The 8,698-nt window shown below is 46.1% G+C and overlaps 1 protein-coding gene across 1 annotated transcript in view; it reads left to right on the plus strand.

Moving 5' to 3' along the window:
- The window catches only part of CORO1A (coronin 1A), a 76,134-nt gene that overhangs the window by 35,644 nt on the left and 31,792 nt on the right, over positions 1-8,698 (plus strand). The window lies entirely within an intron of this gene.

Below are 8,698 nucleotides of genomic sequence, written 5' to 3' on the forward strand. Positions count from 1 at the left end.
TGCCCCAAACGGTTGCTTCTTTTCAGAGATATGTAAAAATATATTTTGTTCTATTGGAGCTTTGGGAATGCGTCTCCCTCTTGAGGGGTAAGGGTATGCGGGTGGCGCTGTGGGTTAAACCACAGAGCCTAGGACTTGCCGATCAGAAGGTTGCCGGTTCAAATCCCCGCGACGGGGTGAGCTCTTGTTGCTCCTGCCAACCTACCAGTTCGAAAGCATATCAAAGTGCAAGTAGATAAATAGGTACCGCTCCAGCGGTAAGGTAAACGGCATTTCCGTGCGCTGCTCTGGTTCACCAGAAGCGGCTTAGTCATGCTGGCCACATGACCCGGAAGCTGTACTGTACCCTGGCTCCCTCGGCCAATAAAGCGAGATGAGCGCCGCAACCCCAGAGTCGGCCACGACTGGATCTAATGGTCAGGGGTCCCTTTACATTTACCTTGAGGGGTAGCCATCACTCTGTTGGTTAGTGAATTGCTTTAGGTTTCATTGCTTATAACAAATGGTACTTTGATTTTAATGTCTACTTTGTAAAGTAGATAACTGAAACATAGGAAGGAAATAAACTCTTCCTCAAACTCATATTCCAGGCTGTGCCCAGCTAAGTGGAACCCCTTGTAATGAAAATCTCAGCTCTGCCTCCATCTGCAGGCTCGTCTGGTTTTTTGCTGCCTCCTGATCTCCTTTGTACCTTCCCCCAAACATGTTAAACCTTTGCACCTGCAGCACTGTCTCTCACGCGGCTTCTTCCCAGCCCGACTGGCTGAATGAGCAAGCCTATGGGGGGTGACGGCAAAGGCTTTGGTTGCCAGGGGAACCCAGCAGATGCAGTCCCTAATTGCAGTTGCCTAGCAACTGCGGGGCACCCTGTCCTCATCTCCCCAACCTGACAGAATAGCTGGCTGGGCCCAGAGTGCCAGCGGTGTTTGGTGCTGTTGGGGAAGACGTCAGCAACAGAGGCACCGAGAACAAATGGCCCATCTGCCCAATAAGACAGTCTAACGTGTGTTTGTGTTAGAGAGAGAGCGAGCGGTGCTGCTTCTTTGTTGCTTGTTTTGTCAAGCAACCTATAAGAGACTTAAGAGACTGAATAAATGAAGTGTGAAGGGTAAGAGTCGCTGGATACCTTGTCGCTGTGATTTTCCCATGTGTTACTTGGTTACAGGCTTAAGAGAGGTTCTTGTCTTGGTTCTTGTCTTAAGAGAGAGATTTTGTAACCTTGAAGTGTCAGTGTGGTTTCATGTGTTTGATTCCGAAGACCCATTTCAGATTCGTGTGATTGGAAAATAATATTTTGGAACTCATGAGAATTGCTTTGATCACACCAAAGGCCCTTTAAGTCCAGCGCCCTTGTTTCCCAACAGCCAGATGGCCCTGGGAAACTCCTTGCCACACCTGTGTTGTTTTGTTCTAGCCTCTACTAATCGATGGTAGACTGCCTTTGAACGTGGATGCTACATTCTTCCCTGGTGAAACTAGTTACCATCACTAATAAGACTCTCTGTTCCTCTGTTAGTGGTGATCATCGCGTCTTGTGATCACAATCACAAAATAATATTTTGAAACTCAGCCTCCAAAGTGCTTTATATGCATTATGTTGGTGTAATTCTCACAAACAAGCTGTAAAGCAGATCAATTTTTTATCATCCCCATAATGTAGATGACTAGACTAGGCTGAGTAGGACTGAGAGAATATAACACCTCCTTGACTGTGCTGAGGCAAAGAGAAGATTTTGAGCTGAGAGCTGCATGACTCACAAGTCAGTCTCTAATACACTAACGCCAAATTTCCAGTGCAGAAATTCAATTCCACAGGGAAGAGAGATGTAGGGACACAGTACCCCACACTTCTGTTTGTCCACATGCCTATAAAACTTTCTGCTTGCCCAATGCTTCCTAGGCATGGGTCCAAGTGGTTTTTCCATTTGCCCCACTGCTTTCCCTGGGAAAACCCACTCTTTACCTATGAATTGGTGCAAATGCCAGTCTGCGGGACAACCCGATTGAAGCTTGCTCCTATTCATCAGTAAAAATTGAGTTTTCCCATGGGAAAACAGCAGGATAGGCAGAAGTCTGGATGAGCCCTGAGTTCCGGTTGTCTGGTAGCATTGGTCAGATTTTGCACTTAATTTCAACTGACAGCTGCCAATCAAACAACTACCCCCATTTTGCACCCATGGTATGTCTAGCTGACCACATCTAGCTGGGCTCGATGGAGCTTTGGTCTGACCCTGTTTATATCATTGGATATGCACACTTAAGAGACTTCCTCATTCCATGTTTTTGTGTTTTCGAAAGGTATTCAAGATAACTCACCCCAAAATAGTTACCCCCTGCTATACTTCCAGGGTGGCAAAATGGTGGTTTATCTCTCCTCTCTCTCCTTTAATGCACTTCTGCAGATGCTGATTATATTATGGGCTTTGCTTATTGAGCTGGAGCATAGAAGTGGAGTCTCTTGCCTGTTCATCCTGTACTCATTCTTACGGTAAGAGCATGGAGGCGGAGAGAGGCATTATTGGTGGGGAACCCACAGGCCTCCATCTGGCAGCTGCTCCAGCCAGCACAGCTGGCAACCAGGGATGATGGGTGTCCATCAATAAGTGGAAGGGACACAGCTTCCCCACTCCTTCTGGTCTAGAGGCACATAACTTGCCGAATCTCCAAGCCCATGTGGGTCTGGCTAGAGCCTGGAATAGGAGACCCACTGGGAACTCCTCTCTGTTTAATCCTTTTGAAGAGAGCAGGATAGAAATATTGGCATATAACTCTTTAGAGCACCCCATACACATGAAGAATATTTTTTGGAAGGGCCAGAAGAGACTTCAGGGAAGGTCCTTGCCGGTTCAGGCCTTGGCATCTCCAACTAGCACTGGATTTGCCCAGTCTACCTGCCCTGGGCTGCCGCTCAGAATAGACATTCCTGGATAAGAGGCTTTCAAAAACAGATCTATAAATGTAAACAATCAGTCAGAGGTGAAATAATTTAAAGGGGGGGGGGAGTGTTTCCTTTCTCAAAAAGTGTGGGTTTTGCTTTCAAAAAAATAAAATAAAATAAACACACAGTGTGGGAGTTTCCTCCCCAAACTGCTTTTCCCTGCATCAGTTTCAGCCTGCTTTGACAAACATTGTTGCCTAACCAAGACCTTTGCATGAGTCTAGATTAAAATCTCCAAACATAAAACATTTTATTGATGTGCATCCAGCTGCTTGTTAACTTTTTTTAAAAAAAACCACAACATACTTCCTCTCTGCTCTCCTTCTTTCATGTGAGTCAGTCCCTGCTCACTTTTCCCTATTCACGGGTGACTTTTAGATATTTTGGATAATGTCAGCTGTACACATGCTAGAGGAAGACATCTGACGCACCCCATTCCCATGTCCTCTGAGGAAGATGCAAATCTCTAAGCATGCTTTAGAATTGTCCTTCATTTGGTTATCATCACCTTGTTCACTGCTGCCGGAACAGTGTGCTTTAGGAGTGTTCAGAGCACTTTACATACCCCAGTTATCTGTGCCACGATCCTGTAAGGTTGGTCATAGGAAAGCACCTTAGTTGGACCATTGGCTCATCTCAGTCAGGAGTGAAGAACCTTTGCCATTCCAGATGTTCCTGAACTACAACTTCCAGCATCCATGGCCATTGACCATGTTTGCTGGGGCTCACGAGAGTTGTAGTTCAGCAACACTTTCAAGGTGCTTGTCTTACAAAGTACCTTAAAGATTATGAGATCCCTTACGCTCTGCCTTGATCACTTAGATTCTCAGGGGGCACTTCTGGTGCTTTCCCCCAAACCCCTGAGGTTCAGGTGGCCTTTGCTTGGGTCTGAGGCTTTCGTATGACAGGTCTTGCCCTGTGGAACTCCTTGCCAGTAGGGGTTTGGGAGGAACCACCCGTCTTTCAGACATCTACTAGAAATGTTTAGGCAGGCCTTTGCAAGATGCATTCCCTCTTTTTTAATCAATCAGTATTTATTTGTTTTTAATGGATACTGTTATGGTAAAATTGAGGTGCGAGGCTACTCAGTCACCCAGCTCATTGGGCAGAGCCCGCGGGTCCCTGCAGAGTAAAGGAAGGTGTCCAGCCACCAACCGGAGCAAATAGCTGTAGACCAAAGTTTATTGCGCAACAGGTTCAAAGAGAAATTTTGAACCTCGAGGATGGGGTGACAAGGACTTTTTAAAGTTTCTATCTTATCCCAGCATACAGTTCATTAAGCATCGTCACTACATCATTGCTACATCCGAAAAGGGGAGGATTATACATGATAAGCATAGGAGGAATGTGCTGGGGCAACAGGCAGATACAGGATATGTATTGGGAAGTACATTCTAAGCGCCTACGACAAAGGGACGATAAAACTTTGATTTGCATAATCTGCCACCTGGGCAAGTCCAGAGGAGTACCTTTGCCCAGCAATTGACACCTATGAGTACCTCCCTGCCAGAATGTGACCTCCCACTTGAGGGATTATGGCGGGGACCAAGTGGTTTCCAAGTCCTTGGCCAATGAAGCAAATTGGCGGTGGAATGAAGGAAACTGGCAAAGGAGTAGATTTTATATGATTTTTAAAGCTAGGTAACTTCCCTGAGCTGTCAAGTCAAAAGGATACATTTATGCATAATATTTGTAAAATTTAGCAACTTTAAAGATGTGTCCCCCCTAATTTCCGTAACAGGTACCTTTTGCTGATATTTATTATTATAATTGTATACTGCCTTGATAGATTTTTTTTTATGAAACTGCAGATTATAAATCCGTAAATGCCTGGAGGGTCAAAGGTTCCCCAATCCTGAGTTCAGCATTGACTACTCTTCCCTGGCACCTTCTCTTTAGGTAAAGGTAAAGGGACCCCTGACCATTAGGTCCAGTCGTGGCCGACTCTGGGGTTGCGGCGCTCATCTCGCTTTATCTGGCGAACCAGAGCAGCGCACGGAAACGCCGTTTATGTTCCCGCCGGAGTGGTACCTGTTTATCTGCTTGCACCTTGACATGCTTTCGAACTGCTAGGTTGGCAGGAGCAGGGACCGAGCAATGGGAGCTCACCCCGTCGCAGGGATTCGAACCGCTGACCTTCTGATCGGCAAGTCCTAGGCTCTGTGGTTTAACCCACAGTGCCACATGCGTATTTTTTTTAGGAGGGGGTTTCAGAACTGGGCTTTGCCTAGCCCTGCCGGGAGCCACCAAAGCTCCTTTTGCATTCGAAATATCTGCTCTTCCACTGAGCTACAGCCCTTCTCCATAGTTACCACCCTCATACTGGAACTGTAGGGGCTGAGAGAAGAGTGAGTCACTTGCCTAAGGCTACCACACTGGTTCATAGCTGTGGGGTTTCTTGAAGCTGTTACATCCCAGCAGTCACTATGCAGCACCCTTTACCAACCCTCAGCTTTTCTTAAGCAACAGAAAGCAGCAGCTCCCTAAATATTTCTCAAAAACCAAGAACGCAGAGAGACCCTTGAGTAGGCTTGCTTCTAGCTGGAAGCCGCAAGAGGCGCAATCACTCCTGCTGCCAAGTATGTGCAATATACAAACCTATACTGGTGAACTTGTGCAGAGACACAGGAACAGACTTTTTATTTTATTTCCTCCCCCCCCCCTTCCTAAAGTGAGTCATGCAACTTCAAGCTGCCATTTCAGATGCCTTAAAAAAAAACTACTGTCTTGATTTCCTCTGATTGTAATGCTTTCTTGCCATAATGGTCCATGTGCATAATAGGATGCCTATTTATATTTCTAGCCCGCCCCCCCGCCCCCATCTTGAAGACTTGAGGCAAGGGCCAATAAAATATTTGTGCACATAAAGCAAGCAATTAAAAATTAATGGTGGTAGTTGGGGGATTTTAACCTCAGTTGCTGAAAGCCAGGCCCAAATGGAAAGCTTCCCTAAGAGGCTTCGGCTTCGATGAGGTTATAGAAGAAGGCCTGGCTCTATAACCACAGAAGTGGTCTTTTGGCCTGCTCTTCTAAATAATTTTATTCTAGTCACCAGACTCCCCAACCAAGACTTAGAAGTGCTCTCCAACTGAACACAGAGGACTGCTCTCAATACACAGCTGAATGAAGCATCAGGGGTGATAGAATATGCTGCATGACTGCAGACTGCAGGTGGGGTAATACCAAGCTCAGGTGTGGTGAACCTTTGGCCCTCTAGATGTTTGCTTATGTATTTATAACCTGCAGTTTCATAAAACTCCCCCTGTCTGTAAAAACACCTTTCTGCAAGTAGAAAACAAGCTGATCAGGCTGAGCTACAACCTCTCTCCCCAGTATGCTAGCTTTTTACTTGCAGTGACTCCTTTCTAAATAACAAGCAGATTTAAAATATGGCAACCCCTACCACCACCAGTCTAAATGGACAGTTCGTTGTACCATTTTGTTCTCCTACATGTGTACACAAAAGCCTCAGGGGAAAAACCCCACCACTCCTAGCAATAAGGAATTTGAATATATTTCAGTTACGTGCCACTTCCTAGTTCAAACTTTCAAACACTCGCTGTCAGCTTCAGTCACCAATTGCCCAATAGTCTCTTTTGCCTACCCCAGGAGAACACCCCCACACACACAGTCACACTGAGAGAGGAGGTTTGTCAGCTCAGCTGAAAGCCCATGTCCCAATGGTTAGTTTTCCTGGTGTCAACACACTGGGTTAAGTAAGAAACAGGTGGAGAAATTTCTATTTTGGTTATGCAAGGACAAACTCCTGAAGTTTGGCAATGAATATGAGATAGGTATGACGGTGAGAGGTGGGTGGGAGAAAGAGTATGACTCAAATGCAGACGCCTGTATCGCTGATTAACTAACACCCCCCCCCCCCAAGGCTGAAGGGATTGATGGTGTATTTATATCACCCATTTTGTGATATACGTACTGGATACCTCTTGGAGGGTAATTGCACAATAGCAGGCAGACAGGTCAAGAGTGTTTCAGAAGGCATCTGAGGTGCGCTAATGATTAAATTGCAGGCAAAGCCCTGCAAAGGGATCACCGCAAAACATTTCCTGCATTCGCAATCTGGTAAACAATCTTCCATAATCAAAATATGTTCCTTCGTGGGTGCTTCAGTGGCAGTGGAAGAACTCTGCCAAGTGCCAAGATGATGTGGTATAAGCCTCTGTGCTTTTTCCACCTCCAGCCTGTCATGCAGATTGCAAGGGAATGTATTTCCCCCACCAACTCACAGACAAAAAACTTCGCTTGGTTTTGGGGCCACTGGCATATTGGTTGTTGCAGCATGGGAGATCCAGCCTTGCAAGGTTGTCGTGTATCAACAAGCGCACACGTTACAGATCTCACAAGGAGGCGGCCTCTTGTATGGGACACCAACTCCCAGTCAACCTTCAGATGGAACAGGGCCTTCTGTCATGGCACCCACACTATGGAACATCTTGCCACAATAAATTTGGGTAGCCCACCATCTGCTTTTGGAAACCCATTTGGAAACCCAGGCCATAGCTTAGTAATAGGGCAAATGCTTTGTACTCAGAGGGTCCCAGCTCAGACCCTGAAATTTCTAGGTGGGGTTGGAAAGATCCTAATCTGAAACCCTATCAAATCACTTCCTATGCTCCACGAATGTGTGTTCCACTGGCCATGATAATTGCCTGCTGCTTTTAATATTGTTACTGGGGTGACTTATTGCCACTACACTTTAAAATGTGCATTTTATTTGTTAGTTAAGTTGGGGTAACCACCGAAGGGCCAACAAGGCAAGCTCTCCACCCCCCGTTGCCCAGAGAATTGTACTTCAGCTGTGTTTGAATAGCTTATTGCAAGGGCCTTGTACACATTAATATTTTATTCCATGTGCTCAGTTTAACATTCTCTTCTTTCTCAAGTTTTTAAACGATCCTATTTTTAAAAATACCTCAATGGAGGCTGCTACTATTCAACAAATATGAGGGACAGGAAAGAAAATTTAGATTGAAAGAGCTGGCTCTCAAAAATGTAAATTTTGGCAATATTCAATAACTTCTGAATGGGACAGGGATTGTCTCATTCCTGAACTCCCCCCCCCTCCTGCCACAAGCCCGCTGTCCTTTACACCTCAGAAGACAGCAACTCTGGGGCAGACAAGTTGGTGCCACTTGCCAACTCCAACATGTGCAGGCTTGATGTGTCGCCATCTCCATTTGGGACAACAGCAACCCATCACAGCGAGCAGACAAGGAAAAGCACCAGCTCCAGCTGCCTCCTTCCCCCTTGTGGCTTGGAACGATGCTAACTACCCGTTATCCCATGACAAAAATCATCGAGTGAGTTGCAATCTAAGTCAGGTAAGGAGGATACCTCATGCCAGCACAGAATCCTAGCACTGTAGACTTAGAAGGTACACCAAGGGTTGTCCTGCAATACAGGCTGCAAGGCAGCGACTTCCAGGGCAGCACTTGGAATGGGAGGCTGTAAGCAACTTCTTTTAGCTTTGAATTCGGACTATCAAATAATGGAATTGCTTTCTGGTGTGTTTTTGTAATCCTGGAAATACCTAGGGTTTTTTTTTATGGGCAAGTTTATGATGCCCCTTGGTCACCGTTGTAAAACTCAAGAAACAGAGATCTGTTTACGGCCTGCAAGAGCGAAGACTGGAAGCAGCGAAGGCAAAGGTGAGGGTTTTGCAGTCGTGCAGCCATCCCCGCTGTCAGCATATCCTGTCCTAGCACTCCTTTTGCACCCTCTCACCACAGGCCACTTCCTTCC

The sequence above is a fragment of the Podarcis gaigeae genome (genome assembly GCF_964106915.1).
Source record: "Podarcis gaigeae genome assembly, chromosome: 13".
NCBI classification, from domain to species: Eukaryota; Metazoa; Chordata; class Lepidosauria; order Squamata; family Lacertidae; genus Podarcis; species Podarcis gaigeae.